The sequence below is a fragment of the Bos grunniens genome, chromosome 9, assembly GCF_055505025.1.
Source record: "Bos grunniens cultivar Pamir isolate PY7600 chromosome 9, Bosgru_T2T1.0, whole genome shotgun sequence".
Classification (NCBI taxonomy): Eukaryota; Metazoa; Chordata; class Mammalia; order Artiodactyla; family Bovidae; genus Bos; species Bos grunniens.
The window spans coordinates 29,380,468-29,392,732 of NC_141173.1; positions in this window are offsets into that span (position 1 = coordinate 29,380,468).

Sequence of the window (12,265 nt, forward strand, 5' to 3'; positions counted from 1 at the left end):
ATGCAGGAGACCTGGGTTCGATCCCTGGGTTGGGAAGATCCCCTGGAGAAGGAAAAGGCTACCCACTCCAGTATTCAGGCCTGGAGAATTCCATGGACTATATAGGCCATGGGGTCGCAAAGAGTCGGACAAGCCTGAGCAACTTTCATATCTTCATTGCAGCTTGTGGAATCTTTTTTTGTGGCATGCAAACTCTTAGTTGCCGCATGTGGAATCTAGTTCCCTGACCAGGGGTCGAACCTGTGCTCCCTGCATTGGGAGGGGGCAGTGTTAGCCACTGGACCATCAAGGAAGTCCCCGGAGCTTATTTTTGAAGAACAGCTTCAACCTGTATTATGGCCAATGTCCCCGGAGAAGAGCAAGAAAGGATGGCAGAAGTTTAGGCCAGCACTTGAAAGAGGAAAAGTCCTTTAAAATGCCTGACAATTCTACTCAAGGGTGTTGCCTGTGATTCTCACTTACTTAGGCTTAACCCTGGAGTTAGGGGAGGAAATGTCGCCCAGAGAAGCACAGGCTGTATTGTGTGATGAAGAAGTTACTGTTCTTGTGAAATAGATTCTCTATAGGAAACTGGTCCTCGCTCTTTTGGAGACTGCCAGCAAGAACAATCGTACCTCCAGGAAAAGTCAGGTTTTTCCCAGAACACAGAGACTTATACAGACAAGATATATTTTGCAATGTAAATCATGGATTCTTTGTGTTTGGTCCTTAGCCTTCTAGAATCACATTATTAAATTCCTTTGCTAGTCAGCTAAGCCTCTGGGGAGGAGCTGTGCCCACAGAGAAAAGGAGGGGGAGGATATCAGGGTGGCAAACTGGGGAGGGGCAGTGGATTTTCAGATACAGAAGTCAGAACATTTGGGTACAGGGACCCAAGGGCATTACAACGGGTCTCGAGGAAAGCCTGATGAAATAAGAGCCAGCCCTCCAGCTCAGATCTCAGAAGGTCCAAACGAAGTAAAGACTACCTGGGCTGGGGAAAAGGCTGGGAGAAGAGAAAGAAGGAAGATGATCAGGAAATACCTGGGCTGGGGAAAAGGCTGGGAGAAGAGAAAGAAAGAAGATGAGCAGGAAACCAGAGAGCTTGGGAGCTTGCGAGTCCCTGCTAAGGCCCAGAGTCCTCCACCGCCTTTCTTTCCCGAGCTGAGTTCTGAGATGGAACACAGGACAGAAATCTTTGACTATATGGTTGGAGGGATCTGAGAGATGAAGAGTCTGTGCCTTGATTCTTAGATGGAGTGAGAGGAGGCAGAAGCTTTGTTGAGTTCCCTTCTTAGCTTCCAGCATCCCTGAGCATTAAATAAAAGTGGCCGTTTGCATTATCTAACACATGTCTGATACAGAACCTTCCTGAGCTAAATGTGCTGAAAAGAGGTGCAAAAAAATAGCTAAGTGTGAAGGGAAACCAGAAAAGCCTGTAGACAGGATGGGGCAGTAACCTGAGTAACTTTAAAGGAACAAGACTTCTCAGCAAAGATGCCAGCAAGAAGCATAGATGGTGAAAACCAAGGACAAGATGCATGGCCACCTCCCTTGTCCCCTATGACCCATCACCACTTGGGATCAACAGCAAGGATGAGGGCAGAGGTAGTAATAATAGTAGCAAGCTATTTTTATTATAGTTTTGTATTGTATTAATAGTTATTTTTACTATAGGGCTTTCTATAGGCCAAGCACTATTTGATGTAGTTTACTTATATTAACACATCTACATGAAGTAGGTAGCCATTCCCTTCTCCCGGGGATCTTCCCAACCCAGGAATTGAACCCAGGTCTCCTGCATTGCAGGCAGATTCTTTACCGACTGAGCTACCAGGGAGGCCCCAGCTTACATATATTAACATATTTAATTCTCACAACAACCCTATGATGTAGGTGCTGCTATAAAACCTGTTTTACAGACACACAGAGTTTAAGAATAAAAATCCTGAATTAATTTAGATTAAGTAGAAATTACTGACATCAGTTTTGAAAGGTTGTTGTTGAATCACGCGAATACACCAGGATTCTTGGCCCCCGGAGGAGAAGAATTCAATCCGGGGCCAGAGACGAGGCTTGATCGCTCAGAGCTTTTGTGTAATAAAGTTTTATTGAAGTATAAAGGAGATAGAGAAAGCTTCTGACATAGGCATCAGAAGGGGGCAGAAAGAGTACCCCCCTGCTAAGTCTTTAGCTGGATGTTATATAGTCACTAGCAGTCTGTTAATGAAAGAAAGGAATGTCTTAAAATTCAGAATGGCACCAGGCCCCTCACCCATAAGATGCATTTTGGGATAATCTTGGCACCAAATGGTTTATCCTGGGCCATAAAATGATTAACTTGAATCTTGAAGAAGGGCAGACCGCCATACAAATAGTTTCATTTACATAGATTAGGGGAACAATATCCATACTGGTTTGTCAAGTAGGTTCTGGGCCAAGAGGCGGAACCGACTTGGAGACAGAGTTTGGGGTAAAGGCATAGTACATTAGCATAGCTTAAGACAAACATTTCCATAAGAAAAAGGCATTGGTTATCTCTAGGCTCAAGAATAGCTAACTTCAGGCGAAACCGGGTGTCATTATGGCAACACAGTATTTTAAGAGAAACCTCCCTTTAAATTTGTATAGAGAAGGAAAAAATATGCTAGTTTGTTTCCTCCTGCCTCTTAAGAGAGATAAAAATGTCTGACACTTGCAGGCTATTTCCTCTATTTGGAGACCCCTGGCCTTCCTGCCTGTTACCCTCTCAGTTTCATGATCTCTTCTAGTCTATGATCAAAGAAAATATTTAAGTACATATATATTCATGTGCGTTTATGTGTGTATAAATATAACTAAATTTTCACACCAAGAGTTTTAAAAATATTTTTATTGGTTTATTTGGCTGTGCCAGGCCTTTGTTTCTGTGTGTGGAATCTTCTAGTAATAGCATGCAAGTTCTTAGACGTGACATGCAGGATCTAGCTTCCCTATCAGAGATCGAACCCAGGGTCCCTGCGTCGGGAGTTCAGTCTTAGCCACTGGACCAGCAGAGACGTCCCCACACAAAGATTTAAACTCACTACATGGGTGCCCAGTGTGAACTTTTAATGAGATGATGTGTATAACAGATAACTGAGCAACAAAGTAACAGCATATTTAGCACTAAGACGCAGAAAAACTCAGAGTAATTTAAGCAATCCTGAAGGACAGGAAAAACTCCACAGCATAAACCTAGTCTTTCAACTTCTCCTCATTATCTCATTTATCAGCTACCTCCTGACTTCATGTTTCTCTTTTCATGGGCCTTCTGTCATTCCAATGCTGCTCTTAACAACACCTTAAATTTTTATGACGTCCAGGTTTAGACCAAGTTTCTTGTCTTCTCTGTCCATCCTGACTTTAACATTACTGGATCCCAGAGGAAGAGGAAAGATGGAGGCTCCCATGCACTAAATATAGGTCCTGTCTCCCTGCCTTGACAGATACATCTTCACAATGACTCCCTGCCCTGACAAGTATACCTTCATAATCCAAAGACATATGTTACTATATGAGTTCATAAGGATGAAAATTAGCAAAATAACGAAGACAAAAGAATTTTTGTTACTGTACATCTGATTGCACTGTTAATGAGCTATCTCAATGGATGGATGACTAATAATGAAAAGCAAAATTCATAAATTATACAATTATTCAAAATGAATTGTCTTATCTTCATTTAAACAAAATAATTGTATTGCAATTAACAAGATTTTTCACTTATTTTATGTTCTATTGGCAGCAGTTATTCTAGATGATTAAAAGACAGTGTGTACTTATATTCAAAGTGTACAAAGATAGAATATACTTTTTTAGAAAGTAAAGCAAAATTAGATAAAAACAAGGTCCTACTGTATAGCAAAGGGAAGTATATTCAATAGTCTATGAAAAATTACCATGGAAAATAATATGAAAAAGAATTTACATGTGTAACTGAATCACTTTGCTGTATAGCAGAAATTAAGACAATATGATAAGTTGACTATACTTCAATAAAATTAAAAAAAAATTTTTTTTAAGATACCACCATGTTTCTGTAGATTCCAGTAGTTCTAACACCCTAATTTCATAGAACTCTATTGGATTACAAACATATCCAAGGCAAAAAAAAAAAGGAAATTAAAATCAATGCAAAAAAATAAAATTAAAAGTATTTCTATGTTTTCAAAGAACTTTCCTTCTGAAACATCCAATATAACCTATTAAAATTATAAAGCAAATAAAATTTAAAATTAATGAATATTAAACTTATTAAAATTAATGAATACTAATATCATTTGGACTTCCCATTTGGTGCTAGTGGTAAAGAACTTGCTTGCCAATGCAGGAGATGTAAGAGACCCAGGTTCCATCCCTGGATTGGGAAGCTCTCCCCTGGAGAAGGAAATGGCAACCCATTCCAATATTCTTGCCTGGAGACTCCCATGGACAGCTGGTGGGCTATAGTCCATAGGGTCGCACAGAGTCAGACACAAGTGAAGTGACTCAACATGCATGCATGCAATATTATTTAATTATTAAAATTTATATAATTCTCATGATATATGTTAATACATTTAAAACCACTCATAATTCTAGCATTCAAGTTTTATCTAGTTGAACTGGTTTCGCAATTTGCATGACATCTACAAGTAATATAAATCACTTAATACTCTAAAATGTTCCTCTGCCATCATGTGCAACTGCTGTGAATGCTATAATTGATGATTAATACTGAAAACTCAAATTGAAACATGAAAAGAAGCAAGAATCAAAATGTCTGGTATTATGGAAAATTGTAATTCAAGACTCCACTGCATTCTTATTGCTTGTGAGAAAGGATGCAAGTTAATTATGTCTTTTATCTTAGCTCAGTGATTTTCCTGCTTTAATCTTCACTGTACTCAAACCATTATTTGACCATAACAAGGAAATAGCCCACAAACATTCATGGCAATTAAGCATAGTTGACTTTAGTTTCAAGATTATGGGCTAGAAGAAAGGATATATAAGGAGGTTGTATGATGTTAGTCATGTGAGCTAATATTGAAGGTTACAAGTCATGTTACTCCATGAGAGGAAATATGTAGGGTGACAAGTCATACTACCCCATCTGGGAGCACCAGATCCCCAGAAACAGAGATGTATTTCTTTTCCCTAACTAACACAAAAATGTTCACACATACACAGATGTAGAGAAAAAATTAACCATCATTTACCTTCGACTTTATCACCATGGTTATATGTTCTTTAACAAATGTGAGCACTATCATAAATTATTTTTAAAATTTAAGAAAATAAGGTATTTGCCTTTTTGTTGATTTGCTCCCCAGTGTAGGTACCAAATTATTCTTCAGTTGAATTTCGCAGAGTTCAGATGGGGCTGACCCTCTCTTCCTTGCCACAGTGGAGAAAACAAGAGTCAGTCATGGCCAGTCCAAGTACCCTCTCTCTATAGCTAAAAGGTTCAGTATGGAACATGTCTCAGGTTGGATGGACCAAAGTATCCCAGAAATTATTCACTGGACCTGTTGAGAAACAGCAGTCTCTTTCCCCTGAGGAATGTTTAAGCTAGGAGTCAGGAGTGTGGGATCATCGATGGCCATCTTACCAGTCACATGTCTGGTCCTAGAATGGAAAATCAGTCAGCCAAAAGCAAGCAACACCTAAAGAGAGGGTCAGAGCCCTTTGACTTGCTTGAGCTCCTGGCTACAACTGAGAATAAACCAAACACACACAGAGAGCCAGAAGTGTAGTCAGAGCCCAACAGCATTACTGAAGGCTCTGGACCCACATTTTAACAGGTTGGCTACACTTCTGGACTCACAGTTATATGAATCAATAAGTTATTTTTGCTTAAATTCAGACTGTCTGCATCTTGCAGACACTGATGAATACTTTGTTAATCTTAATCTTAATCCTTTGTTAATCTTATTAAATCACAGTTAAGATGATTAAGTATGGGTCATATAACAGGTGAGTCTAGATACTACCTAGACACGGCAAACAGCAGGTGGAGGAGGTCTGTCCTCAGGGGTGGTATGAGTGATGCAAATCGCAACATCATAAAAAGTGTGCATGACAGACACTCTCCCAGCTAGTTAGTAGTAGTGAGTTACCTGTGAAGCAAAGGTTAATTGGTTTAGTATCCTCAAATAATAGACATTTAAGAGTTCATTAGAGGTTTGAAAATAGTGAAGGTACAAGGGATGAATGACATCGCATGACACGAAGAAGAAAGCCACCATTTCACTTTTTTCTTTTTGGCTGTACTACAGGTTTGTAGATCTTAGTTCCTCAGCCAGGGATTGAACTCATGCCCCCACACTACAAGCAGAGAGTCCTAACCACTTAACCATCAGGGAATTTCCAAAAGTCACCATTTCAGAACCTATATCTCTGCTGCCAGCACCTTCTTATTGGTTCACACCTTCCAGAGAACTCAAAATCCTGAACTTGTGAGACAAGTAGCAGTATTCCAGTTATCTTAAGAAATATAGTAGATATTTAAAGAAATAGCAATCTTCATGAAAAATAATCTTTATGAAAAATTTAAAAATGGAATACTTGGGAAAATCCATTTTAATTTACCAATCTCCGTGAGCATTAGCCCATATATAAGAAATATTACAATTAAGATTTTGATTAAGTATTTTATTTTAATTATTAGGTGTTTTAATTTAAATATTAATTAAATTTAATTAAGTATTAAAATTGATATAAGATTGAATACAGCTTTTTTCCTTTAAATTTTGAAATGTGCTTGACTACAAACAAACAAATTTAGAATAATGCATCATTAAATTTTAAAATCTTGATAATCATTGCCTAACCAATGACATAATACCAACAATAAAGTTGATTTAGTTCATTACTGAAGAGAAACTGAAAAATAGTAATGTGATTACATTAAAATGTCTTTTGACAGTATATTAGACATCAAGATTTAAGTCTTTTCACTGCTTTAAAGGAAATAAGGATTTCTAGAAGAAAAAGGGGGCTTCCCAGGTGGCGCTAGTGGTAAAGAATCCACCTGCCAATGCAGGAGACATGAGGCTCGGGTTCAATACCTGGGTGGGGAAAATCCCCTGGAGAAGGAAATGGCAACCCATTCCAGTATTCTTGCCTGGAGAATCCCATGGACAGAGGAGCCTGGCGGGCTACAGTCCATGGGGTCGCAAAGTCGGACATGACCGAGAGACTGAGAACACAAGACTTACTGATAATTAAAATGTGTGGCTATCCTGCTCAACTAAAACAAAATGACCTTTAAAAAGTATATATACACAAACATAGGCACTGTGTTCAAATGTTATAAAATATGCAGAGATGTTATATATATAATCTGATTTTCCCCCTCATCTTCTGTTTTCTACCTGGATCCAGGAAAACAAATACCATTAAAGCAAAAAGCTACCATGATTTTCTTGGCTCTCTCTCCCTCATTTCTATTTTGGAAAAATCTTGACTTTGATCCAAGGCTTCCCTGCTAGCTCAGATGGTAGAGAATCTGCCTGCAATGTGGGAGACCCAGGCTCAATCCCTGGGTCAGGAAGATCCCCTGGAGGAGGACATGACAACCTACTCCAGTATCCTTGCCTGGAGAATCCCATGGACAGAGGAGCCTGGTGTGCTACACTCCATGGGGGCACAAATGGTCAGACACAACTGAATGACTACTTTCACTTTCACTTTCATTTGATCCAACTAGGTGACCAAAGTTTGAGTATTACATCTGCTTTGTTTCTAGTCCTGCTGTGAACTTCTTAGATTTACTTTTTTCCATGCTACACGAAAGTAAGGAGGAATAAATAATTGACAAAATGAATTCTGAGGAGGAAATCCAGACATTTGCCAAAAGCAATAGGTAATTTTTTTTTTTTGCTTTATGCTAAACTTTTCCAATTTGTTGTCTATAAGCATAAATATTTATGACAAACCTAGACAGCATTTTAAAAAGCAGAGACATTACTTTGCTGACAAAGATCCATCTAGTCAAATCTATGGTTTTTCCAGTAGTCATGTATGCATGTTGGACCATAAAGAAAGCTGAGCACGAAAGAATTGATGCTTTTGAACTGTGGTGTCGGAGAAGACTGCAAGGATATCAAACCAATCAATCCTAAAGAAAATCAGTCCTAAATATTCATTGGAAGGATTGATGCTAAAGCTCCAACACTTTGGCCACCTGATGCAAAGAGCTGACTCATTGGAAGAGACCCTGATGCTGGGAAAGATTGAAGGCAAGAGGAGAAGGGGACAACAGACGGTGAGATGGTTGGATGGCATCACCAACTCGATGGACATCAATTTGAGCAAGCTCTGGGAGTTGGTGACAGACAGGGAAGCCTGGTGTGCTGCAGTCCATGGGTCACAAAGAGTCGGACATGACTGAGCGACTGAACTGAACTGAAGCATAAATATTTATGATTTAGAATTCATTCTATCCCATACAATAGGTTGTGATTTTGGAAGTTTCCCTTATAGATAACTTGTATTCATGTGAAGGAAAAAGATGACACAACCAAGTTATATTTCCAAACAATAACAAAAATTCTTACACTCTTGAGTCCTGTTTTTGTTAAGCAAAAAGAGATGGCCTGAGTCATCATGAAAGACAATCCCTATCACTCCTTTTGCCCCCGTCCCTTCCCATACTACTCCAAACACACACACACACACACACACACACACCACATATACACACACCCCACACATATACAAAACCAAGTATTCAGCCCCCAAAATACATGAGGACAGCTTTGCAGAAAGGGGTTTACATTATATAACAATGCAATATTAATATTTTCTGGAAAATAGGGTAAGCTATAGGAAAGACAAATTCACACAGGAGCAGTAAAGCACTGTGTAATGTTTGCTCTTTATGCCAGTGATAGTAGAAGCTGCAGGTTAATGGAAGATGAAACATGGCTTCACAATGTGATTTATTTTAATCGCTAGACTAGAAGTCTTCAAGTGCACCAAGCTCTTTACATGGAAAAATGCTTTTCAACAGCATACTTGGCAAACTGTAAAGATGACCTCACATGGCCACATGAGCTCTGCGCTGCTTCCTAATTTACTTTTTGCACGGTTTGTTACTTGATGTCACACATACTAATGTGCCGTCCTGGACTAATCTGTTTTCTCAAATATTTCACCATGCCTGTGTTTTGATCTCACTGCTCTTCTATTATCTTCCAAAATTGTTGAAATCAACCATTTCTGTCTGGAGAAAAGCATAATATAGAAAAGATGGTGCTCATGACTAAAACGCCTGAAATGTGTTTGCTTTCCATTTGATACGGGTAGAGCCAAAAGACTCTAAATTCACTATGTCCTTCAATAATTACTCAGTAGAGAGAGAACCATTCTTAAGTCTCCTAGGCAACCATGTGGTGAACAATCTGCAGTAACATATCTTTTCTAATTTTCTATTTTTCTAGAGCTGCTTAGTTTGTTCCCCTTATTTTCCAATATCCATTTCTCCTGACATTTCTCTTTATTCATTATTTTTAGTATTTCTTCTCCTCTGGCTTTTCTCTTATCTCTTTTCTTCTATTAATTAGCTAACTTTCTCTCCCTTAGGAAAGAGTTCAAAACAAATACTTGCCTTTAAAGTCGGCCTATTAACTAAATACCATCTGGTTACTGTTTTGTTCCTCTTTAGAAAATCCACATAGGCCTTTCGTGAATCTAGAAATTCTACTCACTTTTGCTGCCAGAGCATGGCTGTCTCCCCAACTAATTAAAATGCAGACTTAGTAACATAGACAACAGTGATTCAGACTCTAATTTCCACATCCGCCTGCTTTCTCTGAAGACTGAGGGCATTTGAAATGAAATTTCTTAATACCGAAAAAACAAAGAGAAAGGGGAAAGAGGAGAAATTGCTTTTTCTGTTAGCAAGTTACCAGCTAAGATAAATTAGATATGCAAGAAACGCATCACCAGCACTGGGAGGGGAGGTGTGAAGGCTGAAATGGCCTTGCTATGGACTGAACTTTCTTGCAGCATCTAGATTTGTTCTCTGACATGGAGTTTTTTGGACCAAGTTGGCTAGTTTGGGTTAATTGTCACCCATTTCCCGTTTGGCTTCCCAGGTGGCTCAGTGGTAAAGAATCTGCCTGCGATGCAGGAGACGTGAGTTCCATCCCTGGGTGGGGAAGATCCCCTGGAGGAAGGCGTGGCAACCCACTCCAGTATTCTTGCCTGAAAAATTCCATGCACAGAGGAGCCTAGGGGTCTACAGTCCATGGAGTTGCAAAAGAATGGGACACAATTTAGTGACTAAACAACAACAAAGTAACTATTTTTCCTGGGCCTACAACCTCTGATGGAATAATTTGCCCTCCTCACACCCCTCCCCACACCATCTCCTGGCCAAACACCTAAGCATCCATTCTGCAGGGAAGCAGGCATTCTCACAAGAAGAAGGGGATCATTCATTTAATTACAAGTAGGGGCTTCCCTTGGAGAAGTTAATGGCACCCGACTCCAGTACTCTTGCCTGGAAAATGGACGGAGGAGCCTGGTAGGCTGCAGTCCATGGGGTCGATGAGAGTCAGACACGACTGAGCGACTTCACTTTCACTTTTCACTTTCATGCATTGGAGAAGAAGAAAATGGCAACCCACTCCAGTGTTCTTGCCTGGAGAATCCCAGGGACGGGGGAGCCTGGTGAGCTGCCGTCTATGGGGTCACACAGAGTCGGACACGACTGAATCGACTTAGCAGCAGCAGGGGCTTCCCTGGTGGCTCAGCAGTAAAGAATCCACCTGCAATGCAGGAGACACAGGTTCAATCCCTGGGTGGGGAAGATCCCTTGGAGAAGGAAATGGCAACCCACTCCTGGATTCTTGCCTGGGAAATGCCATGGACAGAGGAGCCTTGTGGGCTATGTCCAAGGTGTGGCAAAAGAGTCGGACAGGACTTAGCAACTAAACAAGTCTTTAATGTATATTCCGTGTTAGCTGTTTTTGCAGTATCTTTCCCTCTGCACCCCTTACACCATCACTGAGTGGGGAACTTTGTGTCCAGTGAAAGCACTCCAGAGGCATCGAAAAGCTCTGTGTTAAGCCTCTTACCTCAGCAGGTTCCTTGTCAAGACATTTGACTAGCATCTTCTTTGTGTACCCAACTTTCCCACACAACATAAAGCAGGATTTGTGGAGGAAGCTCCCCCTATTTCCCTCCCTGCCCTTGGAAGACCAGGAATAATCACTTGGTTAACTCTCATTCGGTTTTCATGAGACCCACCTTTCTCCTAAGTGGAGGGGGAAGTTGTTAAGTGATAAAAGATATCTCGAATTAAATCAAGAATGAAACCACACATTCATATACCATTTACCGCCAGAAGCTTTTCAAAGTCAAGACTGAAAACAATGCTTTTAACTCAAAAAAAAAAAAGGTCCATTTTTAATCTAAGATTGTAGAGAACTGAGAACTGGTTTTAATTTTATTGTAATGAATAAAGCATTTGTGCATAGCTATCGTAGATTTCAAAAAGAAAGAAATCCAGTCAACCCTGTTAGACAGAAAGAATTTTTTTGTTGTATAAAAGAAAAAGCTGTGACTTTTTTATTCCTAAGAAGCGCATTCTTAAAATATATTAGAGCACCCTCTTTTGGTATCTAAGAGCATTTGTTGTTCAGTGGCTTTGTTGTGTCCGATTCTTTGGGACCCCATGGACTGCAGCAGGCCAGGCTTCGCTGTCCTTCACTATCTCCCAGAGTTTGCCCAAATTCATGTCCCTTGAGTCGGTGATGCCATCCAACTATCTCATCCTCTGTCCTCCCGTTCTCCTCCTGCCTCCAATCTAAACAATCAGACATTAGCACACTTATGATTTCCAATCTAAATTCTCAGGAAAAAATCGTGCTTAAAATACTGTGGGTTTTGCTTGCTGCTGTTGTTTTGTTTTTCCAATATTCCTGACCAATGTAAGTAGCAGAATTGGTAAAAACAAAACAACAAACCGGAAACCTGATTAAATCGGACTTTTAAAAAAAAGTGAGAAATGTGATGCTGGCTCCACCTAGTGTCGATTTTGAGTAATTTCCCAAAATGAAAATCAGTTCAGGTCAGGTCAGGCTTCCCTGGTAGCTTAGCGGTTAAAGCGTCTGCCTTCAATGCGGGAGAACCAGGTTCGATCCCTGGGTTGGGAAGATCCCCTGGAGAAGGAAATGGCAACCCACTCCACTATTCTTGCCTGGAAAATCCCATGGACGGAGGATCCTGGTGGGCTACAGTCCACGGGATCGCAAAGAGTCGGACACAACTG